Source organism: Pezoporus wallicus, unplaced genomic scaffold (genome assembly GCF_028554395.1).
Source record: "Pezoporus wallicus isolate ANWC-B61680 ecotype Strahan unplaced genomic scaffold, APGP_CSIRO_Pwel_v1 contig_736, whole genome shotgun sequence".
NCBI classification, from domain to species: domain Eukaryota; kingdom Metazoa; phylum Chordata; class Aves; order Psittaciformes; family Psittacidae; genus Pezoporus; species Pezoporus wallicus.
The window spans coordinates 3057603-3075607 of NW_026639744.1; the positions used below are offsets into that span (position 1 = coordinate 3057603).

Here is an 18005-nt window from a genome sequence, read left to right on the forward strand (position 1 = left end):
GTCTTTGGTTGCTGGCTCTTATAGGATGCTCCTTTTTCCCATTATAAAGTACAAGTGGAAAGAAGCATTTGGCAAAAGTGGACAAATAGTTGGTCAAGTATAATGCTAAAAAAGCTACCTTAGTTCCTGTTTGGAGGACTCCCAATTTTACTAACTTCAGAAAGAGATGTGCAGCGGAAGTTGGGTGGAATAAGAAGACTAACATTAAGTGAATTACTGTATTAGTGGTTATTTTTTCTCTGTGTCGTACGTCATCTTTTCCTCCATCATTCAGAAGCAGTCCTGACAGCACCATAAACATTAGCCTTCTACAGAGAGTGGACTTACCTCACATTGCAGGACTTGTTTCCAACTGCTGTTTCAGCCAAAACTGCCATGTCTTAGCATGTAATGACAGGTGAAGGTGAGCACAGGAAATCCCACTGATTAATGGTTTTTAAGGATCATTGTCGTCGATATATCACACCAGATAATAACCACCCAGCTGATGAAAAGACACTGCAAAAAGCACCGAGCCTATTAGTAAACAGATCTTTGGAAAGCCACAATATAATTTTTATTTTAGTCTTAGAAAACAGCAATTTGGATTCTTGTAAAGCACTTGGTATTATACCAATCAAATAGGCACCTGTGAGCCCAAGGCTTTGAACATCAGTTTAATCCAGACTTAAAAATCCTGTGTGAATCTTCACATGGCTCTAGGCTTTTAAAATTCTAGAACTGTTGCCCAAATGGAACAAAATTGCTAGAAGGATGTAATGTGCAAACCCAGTTCCCCTGTTTTTTTGGGGTGTTTGGGTGGTTGGTTTGGTTTATTTGTTGGTTTGGGGTTTGGTGTTTTTTTTTGGTTGGTTTGTTTTATTTCCTTTTCTTTTTTTTTTTTAAGGTCAGTAACTATTCAGATTCAGGATCATAATCAACGTTAATTGCATGTATTTGTTTCGGATAATTGCTTGGATGACTGTTTATCATAAAGTAAACATTATCCTTAACTTGTTATGTTAGAGCTGACAATGATAAATACATACTGATTACTTTAACAGAGTATTTATTTTCACCTCTTGCAGCTCATAGAGCTTGGTGATGGAACTAAAATCATGTATTCTCTTTTCCCCTGCATTATCTCCTCATATGAAATTGCCAGTCATGCTTATATATTAAGGCAAACAAAAGAACCTATGGTTTTGATATCAAATAAAAGATATTAAGTGATTTAACAAATTCCATGAATGTGCCCTAAATTATGAGAAATTATGAGTATTTTGTACCATATTTGTTCTTTATATTATTAAGTGACAATAACACAGAGGCTAAATGACACCATCCACACACAACACATTCTAAACTGAATTACGTCAAGTGTAATCACAGAAATATATACACATCTTAGCATAAGAATATTATAATTTTGCACAGTAAATAGAAGTAGATGGAGTTATGTTATAAAAAAAATAAGATGTAAGCTTTCTTTCTGTCAGATCCTTAGCTTGCTCTCTGGAGCTAGATTCAAGTCCAGGGTTTTTATCTTCATAGATTAGCAGTGATCCATAATTTGATCCATTCTTCCTCGAATGCAAATATTTTTCTGACTGGATCTACATTATTTAAATTCCAGACAATATTACTTGTTCAGCAATATGCTAAGCTGTTATTATAGCCTGAGCTAATAAGACAGATGATCTTGAAGATGAAGCAGGAGACAGTTAAAAATCCATGACTGATTTCAAAGATGACCAGTGCTTAATTGATTGACACTCAGAAGGCAAGAAGAAAATAATATAAACCCTCATGATTGTAACTGAATAGAAATTCTCTCATATATTATAAAAAGAATCTTTAACATTGCTAATGACATATAAACAAACAAGACTGATGTGTTTGCATACATTTACATGGATGCAAGCCTCATTTGTAAGGGAGACAAAGAAAAGGGGTAAATTTATTAAAAGATGCAATGGATATGCTAAAAAATTAGAGGATAGCTTATCCCCAGAATATACAGACTCAGCCATTTCAGTGATGTAATAAGTGACCTTGTCCTTCTCACATTACGTTCAAAAAGTATGCATAAATTACACAACAAAGCAGCAACAAAGCAATTTCTCAAAGGGTATTTAAAAGCAGTTTGAGAGTATTAGGATTGGGGTTTGTCTTGCTGTGTGGTCTTGTTCTCTTTGTACATCACTAAGATACAGTTAATCAATAAGAATTGAGTTATAAAATTGCTTCAGTGTGTAGCTTTTCAGAGCAAGAGCTACTCATCTGAATGTTTTTCCTCACAAGGGGAAAAAGAAATAGGAAGATTACATGAAAATCAGTTTTTACTGCAACACAAGGTTTCTGATTTCACCAGTCATTGTTACTGTGTCAACTGGTGCTAATAAACTACTACAACAAAGGGGAAAAAAGCCTTCTGCATCACTGAGGAAAATGGATACTGAGCTACAAAAAGGGGGGAAAAAAAGGCACAACATGATACCGTGTGATTACACAATAGAGTCATTGAGCCTAGAGTATGTTTTAGAATATGGAATTTGGTATTTTAAGGTAAATAAATTACTATGAAAGCCTTATTTCTGTTTTGTTGGTGTACTATTGCTTTCTTTATTTCCTAGAGATTACATTTTTTTGGCAGTGTATAGTTTCAGTGAAATCTAGCAAATCGAACAAATAACACCAACTCAATACTGTTTACAACCCCACCTAGCGGTCTTAAACCTGAAAGTTTCCAATGGATTTGTGTAGTTGACAGCCTGTATGTTTTAGAGTTCTCTCCTTATTTGGTGCTGGCTGTAGTCTTCTTATTTTTAATCTACTGAAATTTCAATTAAAACAGAAATGCATTTTATTTACCCAGGCTTTGAAGTATCTCTTTTATAGCCATAATTATTTTACATATACATAGCAATTTTCATTCTGAAGTGTCAAAATATTTTATAACTGCAACACAACAAGCCAAGATGCAAACTGCATATAAGGATCCTGTCACTCGGTGCTAACGTTGTTGAAGTGGAACTCAGCATCTATTTGACAATATATAGCAGCATTACAGACCATTTCAAACAAAGAGGAATAGTGTTAAATCTGAAAGTGCAAAAGGAAGACAGAGGTTCATGGTTCTTAAATGAGAATATAAGGAGTACACAAGTATCACTATTTTAGCTCTTGCAAATAATGATCTAGAATATGTGATTATAAATGCCAAGGACCTTGGCATTTTCCAAACTGAGAAACAAATAGCCTATCACCTGTAAAAGAACACTGTCTCCCATTACAAAACAGGATATCTGTACTTAAGCTCCTCAGGGGAAAGGGTGCCATCTGCTGAATTGCCATTGTACATAAGCAATTTATTTTCCAGGACAACCTGATAAAGAGAATCTTACACTTAGAAATCTTTAAGCACTTGCATGTTAATCGTCTTTACATCGGTCTCCTGTACATATGGTTTATGATTCAGTCTTTAAATACATGATCACCTTTCGCTAAGACCACCATCTATCTAGTGAGAAATAAGCTTTCCTTGTCTAGTGTCCTGTTTCCTGTCTACTTACTTTACATGTTAATGGGGTTAAGATCATCTTTTTTTTCTTCCCCCCCCTCCCCCCCAGACCCTTTAATTTTTAAATGTCTTGGATGTGAAAATCTATATGTAAAAGAAAGATGCAATTCTTTATTATAAACCTAGCTCCTCTTATAGATCCAAGTCATAGTTTGCATTTTTGATGACTTGACATTATTTAAGACTGATCAGGCATTTTTCGGTTTAGCTCAGTGTGAGCCAGTAGTGTACCCTGGCAGCTAAGAAGGCGAACTCCGTCCTGGAGTGCATGAAACTCAGCAGAATCAGCTGGCCAGAGAGGTGATTATCCTGCTCTATTCAGCATTGCTGCGGCCTCAGCTTAAATACTGTGTGCAATGCTGGGCCCCACAGTTTAAGGAGGATGTGAAGGGTCTTGAATGTGTCCAGATGAGGCAACAAAGCAATGTCCTGTGAGAAGTGGCTGAGGACTTCAGGCTTGCATAGTTTGGAGAAAAGGAGGCTGAGTGGTGACCTCACTGTTAGAGAATTGTGGGAGGGAGGTGCTGAGCTCTTCTCCCTGGTATACAACGATAGGAAGCCTGTGAATGTTTTAAAGCTGCGTCAAAGCATGTTCAGACTGGACATTATGAAGCATTTCTTTATCAAGAGGGTGATCAACCCCTGGAACAAGCTTCCTAGAGAGGTGGTCGATGCCCCAAGCTTGTCAGTGTTTAAGAGGTATTTGGACAATGCCCTTAATAACATGCTTTAGCTTGGTCAGCCCTGAATTGGTCAGTTGGTCTGGCGGTTGGACTAGATGATCACTGCAGGTCCCTTCCAACTGAAATATTCTATTCTATTCTAAACCTTTTAGCTAAATTAGCTCTACAATATCTTTTGAAGATAACTACCATTTTATTACTACCTGGCTGATACTGTATCTCATCTGTTATTAAGTCCAATACTTCTATGCAGAAGTTGGTAGATCAGAAAAACGGCATCGGTTGCCATGAACTGATCATCCTACTTGTTCTAGAGCAAAGGAATGTTAGCATCATCCACTGCTTCCCCATGCAGTCTTGAAAATTACCATAAAGGAAAACTCAGCAGAGGGGTGTGAATTTCTAGCTTGCTTAAACAAGTTTACATTCTGTAATTCTTTCATTGTATAGCGGCCTTAAACTAGAAAAGCTTCACTGGCATAAAACAACTTGTGGGCAATAAAAATTTCTTTCTTTCTATTTTGATTAATGTGAAAGCCCATTATGTTGCAGGTACAGGGAGCTTCATCGGAAGGGAAACATGAAACAGAATTCTAAGTTGCTGCAACACAGATGAAAATGGGTAAAATAGCCATGTACTAAAACATATCTATTCTGAAACAGCTTACATGATGAATTCTGTCTTCCCTGAAACACAAAATAAGCTATGTAATTTTGCTACCAGTAGATGTGATTGGCCTTTTATGCTAAATAATACATTTACTGGCTGCTCTAAAGGCAAGCAATATAAGCAGAAATGTTTTCAAGCCTTTCCGTGCATGTCCATATGTCAAGTTCTTCTTACGTACATTTTCAGTTAAAATAATTATTTAAATTATGATCACAATCATAAGTTAATCTCATGCAGCTTGACTTTCTTTCAAAAGATTTAAGATGCCTTAGAATCCTTGATTTTTCTTGATCATAAATATATTAGATGGATATTAATTAGAATGGTACATTTATACAAACACATTAAGACGATGTAGACTTGAAAAAAGGAAATTAAACCGCTTTCTGATTTTTTGCAGGTCTTACTGGAAAAGAGAAATGCAGTAGACTTCTCAATCTTTGCAAGACAAAAAAAATGCTGTAGCTGGTCTAGTAGGGTGGCAAGATCTCAAGGTGATCAGTGAGTAAAAACAAGGCTACATTTCCAAACTAGTTAAAACTGCTGCTCCAAAACTGTTTCCAGAGAAAACCAGTATGTTTTCAATAAACTATAAAATACGCTTTTTAATATGAGGCAGTGGTGTCCAAGACCAAGTTCCTATTGCAAACTTATGAACACATTGCTGGTACAGCCAGTATCTCTGTATCAATAAAATTTTCTAGTTTGCTATCCTTAACCTCTAGCATTACAAAGATTTGTGTATGCTAACCTTTAGGGTCTGTGAGAAATTCCATAACACACATAGCATATAAGGGCAGCTCCTTGATCATCAAGCTACAGCTCTAAATATGAACATCCCAGGCTCTCATATAGAGGATGTCAGTAACATCTGTAAATATAAGTTTATTAGTAAATTGTCAGTTACATATACAAAGCTTATTTATTTAAGTGAAGTCTGCAGGATCAATTACAATTTATCAGTAATTACTCCACTAGCAGATACTAGATATTAGTTTTCACTAGAAGAGCATGATAAGATGTCAATATGCGCACAAGTGTCCTGGTTTCAGCTGGACAGAGTTAATTTTCTTTCAATTACAGTGCTGTGGTTTTGGCTTTCGTCTGAGAACAATGCTGATAACACACCAGTGTTTTGGTTTTTGCTAAGTAGCGCTTACCCTGATCAAGGACTTTTCAGTATCTCATGTCCTGCCAGTGAGAAGGGGCACAAGAGGCTGGGAGGGAGCACAGCCAGGACAACTTACCTGAACTAGGCAGAGAAACTGGGGAGAGCTGGGCATAAGGCACTGATCACTGCTCGGGAATGAGCTGGTCATCAGTCAGTGGGTGGTGAGCAATTGTATAGTGCATCGCTTGTTTTTCTTGGGTTTTATTTCTCTCTTTGTTGTCTCCCTTTTAATTAAAAATATTATTATGCTATAATTAAACTATTAAACATTCTCCTTGCCATCCCACTAGGTGTGGGGTTGTGAGCGGGCAGCTGCATGTACTTAGTTACTGGCTGGGGTTAAACCATGACAACAGGTCAAAACCAAAACACGTATCTGTGATTCACTGGAGGATATATGAATAACAAACAAACACGCAAACAAACCCAAACATAATTTATATTCATTTTTTAATAGATAAGATGATAAATATATTATAGTATATAGTAAGTGCTATCCCATTTCTGCAGCAGTGCGGGTAGGAAGGTTTAGACACATGTTTATAATAAAAGTAAATGGGATAGGTCTGTTAATACATATTAACGACAGTTTTTGTAACATTATTTCTATTTGTAAATGGTTACAACTAAAAATGAAGTTATAAATTCTAAGTATGAACTCATAAGAACAAGCTCCTACAACCAAGGGGAAACTTCCTAGAAAAAAAAAGACAAGATTATAACCTTTTCCTAGCAGCCAGCTGATGCAAGACAAATACTATTCTGCATTTCTTTTCCAGCAGTTGTCTGTGTCTGAATTTCAAACCCATTTGTATGCTGGTCTTTGTTAGGAGCAGTAAATTCCTCCCGGTTGCCAAGAAAACCTTATTTTGCAGTGATTTGTCTAGAGTTTCGTATTGCACATCCCTCCTGTGCATAAAGGAAGTCAGAAATATTGCAGACAATCGTTTCTGGAGATCATGATCTCTGACCTTTATCTGCATTTAACAACAGCCTAAATTCCACATTTTGTTCAGCATAGTATTCACACAAAAGTCTTCTAAATAGGCCTCTACCAGCTGCTATTCAGTGTGTAAGAGCTGCTCCCATTGTAAAAGCCTTTTCTCCCACATTTCATTGTTTTAGGAGTAAAATGCTACTGGTTGCATTTTTAGATTTTTTATTCTTCACATCTTTAATGAGAAGTAAAAATGCTAATATTCTGCCAAGCATTTTCTTTCTACGACTTTCTGCCAAGTACAGCTAAATCAGCAGTCAAAACACTTACGGTTTTTATGGTAACAATAATGTGAATAGTAGTTCAAAAAATGTGATTGTTTCACAAATATTTTAGTTCCCATATACCCGACAAACATTTACAAAGAAAGCAGATACTCCTAGCTGTGATAATTTCTTATTTTCACACATTGTGGCCAAACCCACTCCTGGCTTCTTTAGGAAGCAATAGATTTGTTAGTAGTCTTAAACTCTAATAATGAAAACATTAAGAAGTGCTAAATAACTATATTTAGAATATGATTTAAAATGCAAGACCTAATTTTTCTTATTCTGTTTTATAAATGTGATGTTATATATTTGTTATTCAGGCTATAAAGCTTGGATAAAACAATTTTTTACAACACAAAAATATGTACAAGGCATCAAAATGGAAGCTTTCTATATTGTATTTGACATTTAAAATTAAGAAAGAAACAAAAATAAATTACATTACAGTAAGGGAGACAAAGACATTCTTATTTTCCTGAAAAACAAATTACACAGTTAAGACACATGATGAAATAGGAGAAGCCTGCATTTAATTATTCCTGAATATTAGGTCCTGATTTCCAGGATGAACATAGACCTCCGAGGACTAGCATGTGACTCTAAATGGAACACAATAAGCAATAAGCCCTGTATTCAGTAAAGACTGTATTTCTCCTAGGACTTTGGCCAAAAAAAAAAAGCCTCCAAGAAAATGGCATCTGCAGGGTGGGAACATGCTACCTCACATGTAACAGCGCATCCCGGATAGCCCTGCTATCCTTCTCCCCTGTCTACCATTGGTCAGGCACTAGGTCAAATCTTTTAGGACCTCTCCAGATCACACACTTGTTCTGGCATGCCAGAGAGGACAAAAATCATATCTGAGATTGCACATAAAAAGAAAGAAGGGAAGGGTATTAACAGCTGCCACTTCCTTTATGCATGTGGATAAAGGCTAGATGTACTACAGTAACTGGAACAGAAATTAACACATATAAATTCATTTTTTTCTGGATCAAGGCAGTATGATACCACTACATATGAGATACCCAATGGTTTTAGATATAGTATTAGGAAGGAAATAATCTAATTAATTGGTTTCAGACTTTACAAAGTTCACACAAGCTTGCCTTAAATGGAAAAGCCGTATGTCACTAACTACAGGTCCTGATTTTGGTTTCAGTCCTTCCAGGCAGATTCAGATTTATTTAGGGGCACATACCTGGCAGTAATAAAGTTAACTATTCATTTGTCTGTAGAGATCACTACCTTTCTCTCCAGCTGAATTAAATTGTTAATGTGCACTATGCTGAATGTATTGTTTGTGTGCTAGGCACGCTGTCAAATCTTCATCATTAGAGGACTTAAAAATGCCTATTTTGTGCACGCAAAGAGTCTTGGAGGTATGTGGCAATGTCTTTAGATACGTACAGTGGCAGAACAGCAAGTGTGTGTAAAAGGCCAGAGGAAAAGACAGACTCAACCGCACACAGACGAAACAGAGGTTAGCTGTCTGGGTTTTTTTTGGTTTGTTTTTGCTTTTCTGAGTCCTACTCCCAGGTGTACAAAATTAAATTCCACTTCAGCACCTAAATGTTTCTATACACGGACCTGAGCAAAATTAGTTGCAATTTTGAGTTCACCATGTTCCATAGCTTATTACTTTCAACTTGCTGTACTGAAATATCCAACAGCCGTATAGCCTCAGACATAGTGAAAAAAGTAAAAATATTTGCTCCGTGACAGCTATGTGTTATTTGTCTCTAACTCTCCTTCTGTCAAATAACTACCCAGTCTAATTAAGAGACCTCACCTCAAGTTGCTTTAGAGCCATCTTGCCAGTAAAGCTATCAAACTTGCACTGCAAGAAAGGAACAACTCAGTAATTGGCAGAGATTTAGTTTGACACCTTTCCTACTTACAGGACATTGAAAGAATGTGAATAAACACACAAATCTGCCTATCCAGGGTCAGAAAATGAGCATATCCAGGCCAGTATGGTAGGTTACCTTTGCTGGCTGCCAGACACCCACCAAACTGCTCTCCCACTCCCCCTCCTCAGCAGCTCAAAGGGAGAAAATAAGAAGAAAAAGCTCATAGCTTGAGATAAGGACAGGGAGATCATTTCTTAATTACCATCAGGGCAACACAGAACTGACTGGGGGAAGATTAACTTTAATTTATTGCTGATTTAAAATTGAGCAGGATGGTGAGAAACAAAGACAATACCAAAATCACCCTCCATCCACCCCCATTCTTCCCACATTCAACTTTACTCTTTTGTTCTGACTATTCTATCTCCTCCCTTGTGAGCAGCGCAGGAGGGATGGGGAATGGGGATTGCACTATTCAGCAATAAACCATTCTTGTTATCAACGCTATTTTCATCACAAATCCAAAACACAGGACCATACATAGGACCTATGATAGAGCTGACAGCTAACATTTTATTAACACTAAATCAATAAGAAAATTATTTGCTAAATTATTTAGTCTTGCTTATACCCTTGGAAGACTTGTGTTTAGCATATTTTAAAAAGTGATTGATCACAGTATGTCAGCAGCCTAATATTCAATTTGTAGGAATCTTTCTTTCCCATCGTTCACACTCACATGCATTTCTTTCTCTCAGAAGAAAAAAAAAAGTGTAGAACATAAAAGAACAACAGCATTGGAAACATTACTTACAAGTGTTTCTCTGCTGGAATTAGTGTAGAAATTTCTTGTGTATGCTCCATGTTGGGGTAATGCTGAAGAACTGCAAGATCTGCAAGCTTTTTTGCTTCTTAGTCATGCTGATTTTTAGGTGAAGACAGAGACAATAACCACCTCTGCTTTCTTCACACACTTAGTGACAAACTATTAAGAATAGTACAGCTGGAACACCATAAATATAAAAGAATGATAATAGAAGTAGCGCCAACTCCTGCATTTTTATCCTTGGAAATCCACTTATATGGAAAGTATCAAAAGCTTGCAAGGGGTGGGACAGACTATCTAACTATCCTTGTGTAATGTTAGATCCAGAGATAATGCTAAATCAGACTAGCAGTACACCTCTTTGTATGACCACATCCTTACCTAGAAGCTAATGCCCGTGAGGAGCTCTGATAGACTTTAGTACTAAGTCCATTATTATAGTATGCATGTGGGAACCTATGCCAGAGGCTGGTTTTGTTCAAAACTATCAGGTCAGCCCTGCAGCACAGTATGCCTAATTGTGCCAGGGCAAGGACACACACTGCATTTTTATTTCTGTCATACTCATTTTTAGAAACAGATAAAAGTACAGCTCTGCTCACATGCAAAGCATGCTGGGCTTTACCAGTCATGACAGGCAATATGGACTGTAATTGCACAGGTATGCTGCCGCTTAGTATTTCCCATTCATTAGTCACCATATTAACACTCACGTCTCTTATTTATAAATGTCCTTTCCAATACATGCACACACACACCCTCTCCTAGCTCCTTCTCCCTGAGATTTCTTTTAACAGTCATGCAGCAGTCCGCAGTTTTGGGCTCTGATGAGGAAGAGTGTGGGATTGTGGAAAGGAACAGAAAAGCTGATCTTTCTCACAAAGAATGATGAGTGCAGAAAACAGACAAATTATAAAGTATGAAAATATTTTAGAGTTGTATACTATGAAAACATTTTTTTTCTCCTACCAAATGCAAGCAAATTACATTGACCTCACATAAAGTACTGGCAAAAAGCAGATCCTGAAAGTCAGCATATAATAATAGCAGTATGCTATAGGCAGCCTGTTCCATTGGGAGACATAAAAATAAATGAGAACATTTATATGGAGGTCAGAACAGCTTAGTGTGATTCAGCACACTAAGAGTAGGAGAGTGCAGAAGGAAAGGCTGGACCTGCTTACTGGGACTGCACACTGAACTCGGGAGTACACAGCTTTGTGTGCTGTCTGAGAACCCCCTGAGTTCCTGCAAATTACATGAATGCAGAACCTGCTTCAGGTAACTTGCCTATAGCATGTTCTCAGAAAAAAAAGGCATGAGGCATTAAAACTGGTTATGTTTTTTGCTTGATTTTTAATGGCACCTGAAAAAGAACAGATAGATATCTTGTAGCATCAGTCTGTATCTGTGAGGATAAAATAACCAGTCATCATAAAAATGAAGACTGAAGAGGTGGTTTTGATGCATAGCTCTGGGCTGCAAGCCTGATTTTTGGTGTCTCTTCCCACAAACACCGTGAGCATCCATTATCAGAGTGAACCACTGATAGTGTGTATCATCACATCAGAGGCAAACTCAACAAAAGGCAACAAAAATGCCCCAGTTGTCCAATATCCCACAAAGTCAAAAAGCACCTTTACTCCCTGATCTGTTTCCAGCATTGTCCATGTTGTCCTCTTGTTACTTCCAATCTTCTCTCTGGGAGGCAAAGGAGAAGATATGCTGTCTCAAGCCCACAGGGGCTTCCCCGATGAAAACCTCAAAAATAACTTACACTAAAAGCAGATGTGTGGCCTCAACTCCTCTCTTCTCTCTTCCTATCTCTCTGACTGGTGGTTCCCCATCCTTGGTCAAAACAAAAACATATTCTTTTCTCCTTCAATTTCTTTATCTTAAGCTATCTTTAAACTTACGATATATTTATCTCATAGAAAATATAGGGAGTGTGTGTTAGTGCAAGTCACTGGTTTCAGGTAAAGTCTAATGAGGCCTTTGTTGTATTTATGTATAAAACTTTTTGCTTTAAATCAATAATTACATGCTTTTTAAAAATTACATTCTTTATCTACCACATCTGCACTGTAAAGCAGAAGAAAGTCAGGCAGTCAGGGAGTAGCTGAGTGGCTCTTCCACAGGTGAAATACACATTCTAGGTACATACAACAGTATGCACTACACTTGATTTATTAAGTCAAATCTTGATATTTATTTTCTTATATGTGTTAGGAACAAGAAAAAGAGATTTACTCTGTTCTTACTAAGTGTATGGAAAACCACAGTTATTCATTTTGACTTCTTCTTAGTTGAACATCAAAAAAGGGATATTTATCTTTTCAACCATATAGCAAGACTAACAGAGAGGTGTAGTTTCAGTAAGAGTTGAAAAAGTTTTCTGTTTTAATCAGTCATTTGTTCCTACCCATAAAAGCAATGGAGATAATATAAATGAAGAAAACAAGTAAATAAATAAATTCAAGTTGTTATTTTGAGAGGGAGAGAGAGAAAGAAAACCCTCCTGCCTGTATTTCAAATACAGGAAAAGCACAATGACTCCCATGTTGTGTGTACACACGACTAATAATTTGTTATGCTTTGCTCCTCCTACTTCCTTCTCTGCTTTAACACTAAATTAGTCACAGTAACACAATAACAATAATTATGCTGTTCCTGGATTCCAATACCTTCTCATCAGCACAGCAGTAAACCATACTGTACTCCCCCCCTCACTTCATACTATCCTCAGTAACAGAGCTCAGATAGGTGTCAATAAAACCTTACATCTTGTTCAAAAACTTTTTTAACCACATATGTTTTTGCATATATATGTGTTAGTTTTGTACAATTATTTGATTCTTATAACTTAGGCACATAGAAAGGTATCTTCTGGCTATCCAAGTTTTCAGTAGCAAAAAATTCTTCCTAAATGACAATTAGTAAAGACATTTTCATCTTCAAAGGAGAAATTTCCACTCCTTTAGTCTGGGTTAAGCAAAAAAAAATAACTGCCACCTAGGGTTTTCTGCATCTGCAGAGATCAGGTAATCTGAAATCTGCAAGCACTATCCCTAAACTGAAGACATCATTCTGGGTAGGAATACAGAAGAGAACATTGCTGTCTAAACATTCTGATTTCTCTAAAATGATTTGTGACTTTTCACTATTAGCTTCATATATTAAAAAATGTGAATGTGATTTCAGATGAAGAATTCTTCCTATTTATTAGGATTTTTGTATACAAAGTATAAAAATACACAGGGATTTTTCATTTTGCTTTGTTGACATTTTGTTTGCTTGTTTTTTGAAGCATATCATAAAAGCTATTGGAAAGGGGATAAATAGTTGCGATTCCTGTTGTCTGCTGAAGAATATGTTAGTTCTGAATTATTTTTTTTTAAGTTTATATATCTCTGTTTAATATTTGCCTGGGCTTTAGAAAGAAGACTAGTTATTCCACATAAATGAATACGAATATAGGCATTCTGTGAAGACAAACCATTAGAAGTGTTTTGATCAATGTTTTTAATTCAAATGAGCTGTAAGAATTCCTTGGTGAATAAAACATTACTAAAAGTTGAATTTTGTGACTCATAGAGCTTTAGAGTTCATTCTGAGTTGCAGTATGCAGTGCAAGGAAGCAGACTTTATACAAAGATTTTAAAACATTTACACTTCCTGTAACATTAAAATTCCAGAAATATTAAGTGCAGAAAAAAAAACCTAACCACCTTTATAAAACAAAACTAAGTAATTTTTAACAAGTCTAAAATATTTCTGTAATTTTTTAAGATGCGTTATTTTACCTCGCAAAATGTACCTATAGCCAAAAATGACAATTTTAAAAGAAGATATGGGTACAAACTTGGTCCATCTACATCCAATATTATTACCTAACAAATTTAATCTATCAATATGCTCTAATTGGCTACTATTTCGCGCTCTTTTAAAGCAAGAACAAACACACAAAACCCTCTCGATTAAAATTAACTGGTAACAGAATGAAGTAAATATTTTTATGCAAAAAAAAAAAAATTATGAGGAACACTGGACAACGATTATTTTTTTTTTTTTTCTGGATACTGAAAAGAAAGAATAGATTTATAAGAGGAATAGTAACAAGAAGAAATAGTAACAAGAGGAAAACTGGTTTAAAATGGGAATGTACCACAGTGTTTTATCTCACAAAACTGGCATCTGTTTGGGCCAGAATTATTTCAGTTTGATTTCAATAAAGTTAAAAAGTCTTTTAGTTTCACAGTTTCCCATACCAAAATTAGCTTTTATTTACATGTTTCCTATATCAAACAGTTTAAAAGCAGTGATATTGAACTTGCCTTAAAAAAAAAAAAATACTATGTTTAAAATGCCTGTATTGTAAAGGGTAGACATATATTTTGTTACATTATTTATTTCTTTAACAATCATACGGTGTTTCTCATTGGCAGTAATACAGTAGTCTTTTTATGGCCTTATCTGTTCTAAATTCTTTTGTCTCTACGATATATATATATATATTTTGTTTTTTCATATCTCTACTGTGTACTTGGCATTTTGGGTGGTTAGAATGAGCTTTTCACAGTCACCATACTTACAAGGTTTGTTTAAGCTGTGTAATGCGATTTGGATTTGTCCTCTGAGGAGAACTTCCTAATTCACAGTCCACTTTCAAAAATCTTTCATATACAATGTTTACCACAGACATTCTAACATGAACTCTGCTTTTCCTCACATCCCAGTTTTCTCTCTGTAACATGTTTTATGGTTACTTATATGGTGCAGTGTTACTGTTTAGCAAGTCAAGTAGGGGCAACCCCACAAGTCCTCCTCGCCAGCTGGAAGCCAGGGAACCTTGAAGTACATTTAGTGTCATGCTCAATAACTATAGTGCATATGACAGCCTGTTGGTAAAGTACAATACAAAGACAAAAAGGCAGGGGGTATACAAACTGAATATAGCCCTCACAATCTGTATAGAGTGAACTACAGGAACCATCTCCATAGTACTTGTTTTAGTTGATACAACAGAAATAATAAGTTCATGTATAACCTAAAGTAACTCATCACTGCAGAAAAAAAAAAAACCCACCATTAAAAGCATTATTTGAGATTGCCCTGATTTTGTCTGTGTGCAAGTTCATCAACCTATTCCTTTTCTGCACTCTAAGCTACACATAAAATGCAGGTAATGTATTCCAAAACCTGTATTTCAGAGTGAGTGTTGAATGGACTGACTTTTGACTCAAGGATGCATTTTCCATTTTCTAGGTCACAAGTCTACCCTCCATGGAGGTCTTCCTCCCACCTATGCCCTGCTTTATAAATGTGAATGATTGCTGTAATATTTGGGACCATACGTGTGAAGACATGCCACATCCAAAAACCTCTTCTTGATTTGGGACCTTTTTGCTGTCATTTCTCACTAAAAGGAGAGGGTCACAATTCTTAGGATATTGCCTGAAGTTCTTCATAACAAATGAAAATTCAAGATGTAATCTAAATGGCATTATAAAAAAAAATAGTGCTCTAATAAAATTCTTGCAGTGTGGTCAGAAATGTTATGAAAACTCTTTGGAAAGTGTCTATCTCCAGATGTTTTTAGAAGTCAATTTTACTTAAGAATGACTTAGTAGATGGGTAGATTAAAACTAGACTATTTGACAACACGATTCCAAATCATGTTAAAATTTCAGACTATGATCTACTGAAGGTAAGGACACGCTGTATGAAAAGTTCAGTCGTTTGTGGAAAAACAGCTTTTCTGCAAGGATGGTCAGTTAGGGATAGTAATTCTGTTAATAATTATCTGACTGGAATCTGCATATTTCCATGTTGTTGATGTGATTAAAGGACATGATGAAGCAGATGACCTCTAAACCTGCTGCTTTGCCATTTACAAGCACATTTCAACAATGATTCACAATGCAGAGGTCTTTGTTCAATGTGGCAATATTGATCATTATATCTTGACCTTTACCCATTTTCTATATTTGCAATTAAATTAATTTACTTATGTGGTATTGCATTACTGCAGGGTACATCTTTGATGACTATGCAGATTAAAAGAAAAAAAGGAAGCCTATGAGCTCAGATGATAGTGGGGTTTTTATTCTAAGAGGAACAAAGTTGTGACAAGAGTATGGCCAGCAAATGGCTCATAGATTGCTAATAAAAGGGTATTGCATTGACCCTCAAGTAACAAAAATTGTGCACTGTATTGGACAGGGCTAATGTAGTGAATGGTATAACATCTTTCTTAGCACACCCAGTACATCCTCTTCTGATGACAGTGAGACTGAGTTGAAGAGCTCTGAAGTTTTGTATTAAATAGAGCTTACCTTACTTACCTTTCAACTTGTTTTTTTTTTTTTTTAAAAAGCGTAACGGACTTGCTTAGTGGTGGCCATGATCTGTTCTGGCTGCAGGAGGGGTGTATGCTCTCTCCTCTACATTCACAAGTTTTACTTGATCTGTGAACTGCAGTTGTTTTGTGCACACATAAAAGACAGAAAGCCTCCTTTATGAATTTAATTTAATGTAGATCTAACTCTTTCTATAAGTGTTCTTGTTTGCTAACCAGGAAAAAGGGCAGCTGCTACTGCTGAAATCATTAATGAAGTCCATTCCCAGCTGTCCTCTTTCCCTGGAGACAGATATGCCAAATAAATGGTATTGGCAGGGGCAGCAGCCTGCTTCTGGCTGCTATAGACAAGATTTTTCAAAGTCCAGTAAGCACTGCTTTGGGTATGCTGGTGAAAGGCAACATGCCCATCAGCCTTTCTCTCCTACCAGTTTTTGTTCAATTGCTTCTCTCTCTGTTTACAGCTCTTGCCAGCCCTTTGTCCTTTTCTCCCCTAGTACTTTGCCCATCATTTCTCTATGGAAGAGAACCAGTGAAGAAAACCTGTCACAATCCAAACACATATGGAAAAACACATTTAAAAGCATAAATGTGAAACAGAATCAAGGATACTGCTAAATACATGGCTGTCCTGTAATTTAGAGATGCCACCTGGCTAGCTTCTAACTAGCCTGGCTGGTCTTAAATGTGTCCCAGATCTGTCAGAGCTATTAGGCATGCACATATTGAATTTGTATCTGTTGTAGCCCTGTGCCAGGATGGCTGGTTGTGTTTTCTGGTTTTGGGGGGTTGTTTTTCTTCCTTTTATTTTCCTCCCTGCTTCCTTAAAGAATGGCCAGCCTGCTACTACTGCACACCCCTTTATCTGATGTGCAACAATGCAATCCAGGGCACTCACTGTTATACTGGGATTTGGGAAAGCCCTGCTGTAGTGATGACAGATACCGGATCAGTGAAATACTGAGACTTGCGACTGCAGTGATAGAAGCCTAGACTCCATTGTAGTAACACAACTCATCTTACTCATAGCCTGGTTCAGAAAACACTTAACTGAGTGAAATCTCTGCTATGAGTGAGATCTATGCCATACTGAGTAGGGACACTGGAAACTATCTTTGTTCAGGATTGATGGAAATTTTGTGAAGGTTCCTAATTTCAGAAGTCATGTAAAATTTTTCCCATCAAGCAGAAATGTCTGCTAATATCCATTACTCTCAAAAGGACACAACTAGTATGAATATAATTGAAACGAACGAATGGCACTTCCACTGGCGTGCAGCTGAGGCAGCTTCCTCCAACACCCTCATCCCACCGTGTCCTTCAGGGAACTGCAATCATACCCAGGCTACATGCGGCTGCTCACGAGATACGGTGTATGTATTTATAAAACATTAATATTAAATAATAAAATATTAACACTAGGAAGAGTAGGTAGCATAGGAAGGAAACTCAAACCTCTACTTGTAGTCTTAAGGCTGAACGTTGAACTGTGCCTATTGGGGTGTTTCTTCACGAAAAGGAAGGAACTCTATCTTTAATGTAAAGATTGTTCAGACCGCCTTCATTTCACGACGTGCCTCAACTGCATCCTCTAACACCTGAGCTGAGGTAGGCTG

At 36.6% G+C, this 18005-nt stretch overlaps 1 long non-coding RNA gene across 1 annotated transcript; it reads right to left on the minus strand.

The window, feature by feature from the left end:
• Positions 1-234: 234 nt before the first annotated feature.
• On the minus strand, positions 235-17979 carry LOC130602638 (uncharacterized). The gene is made up of 3 exons (XR_008972950.1): positions 17845-17979; positions 5667-5786; positions 235-498 (listed from the first exon to the last, which is right to left on the minus strand). It is a non-coding gene; the product is annotated as an uncharacterized LOC130602638 (long non-coding RNA).
• Positions 17980-18005: the final 26 nt, after the last annotated feature.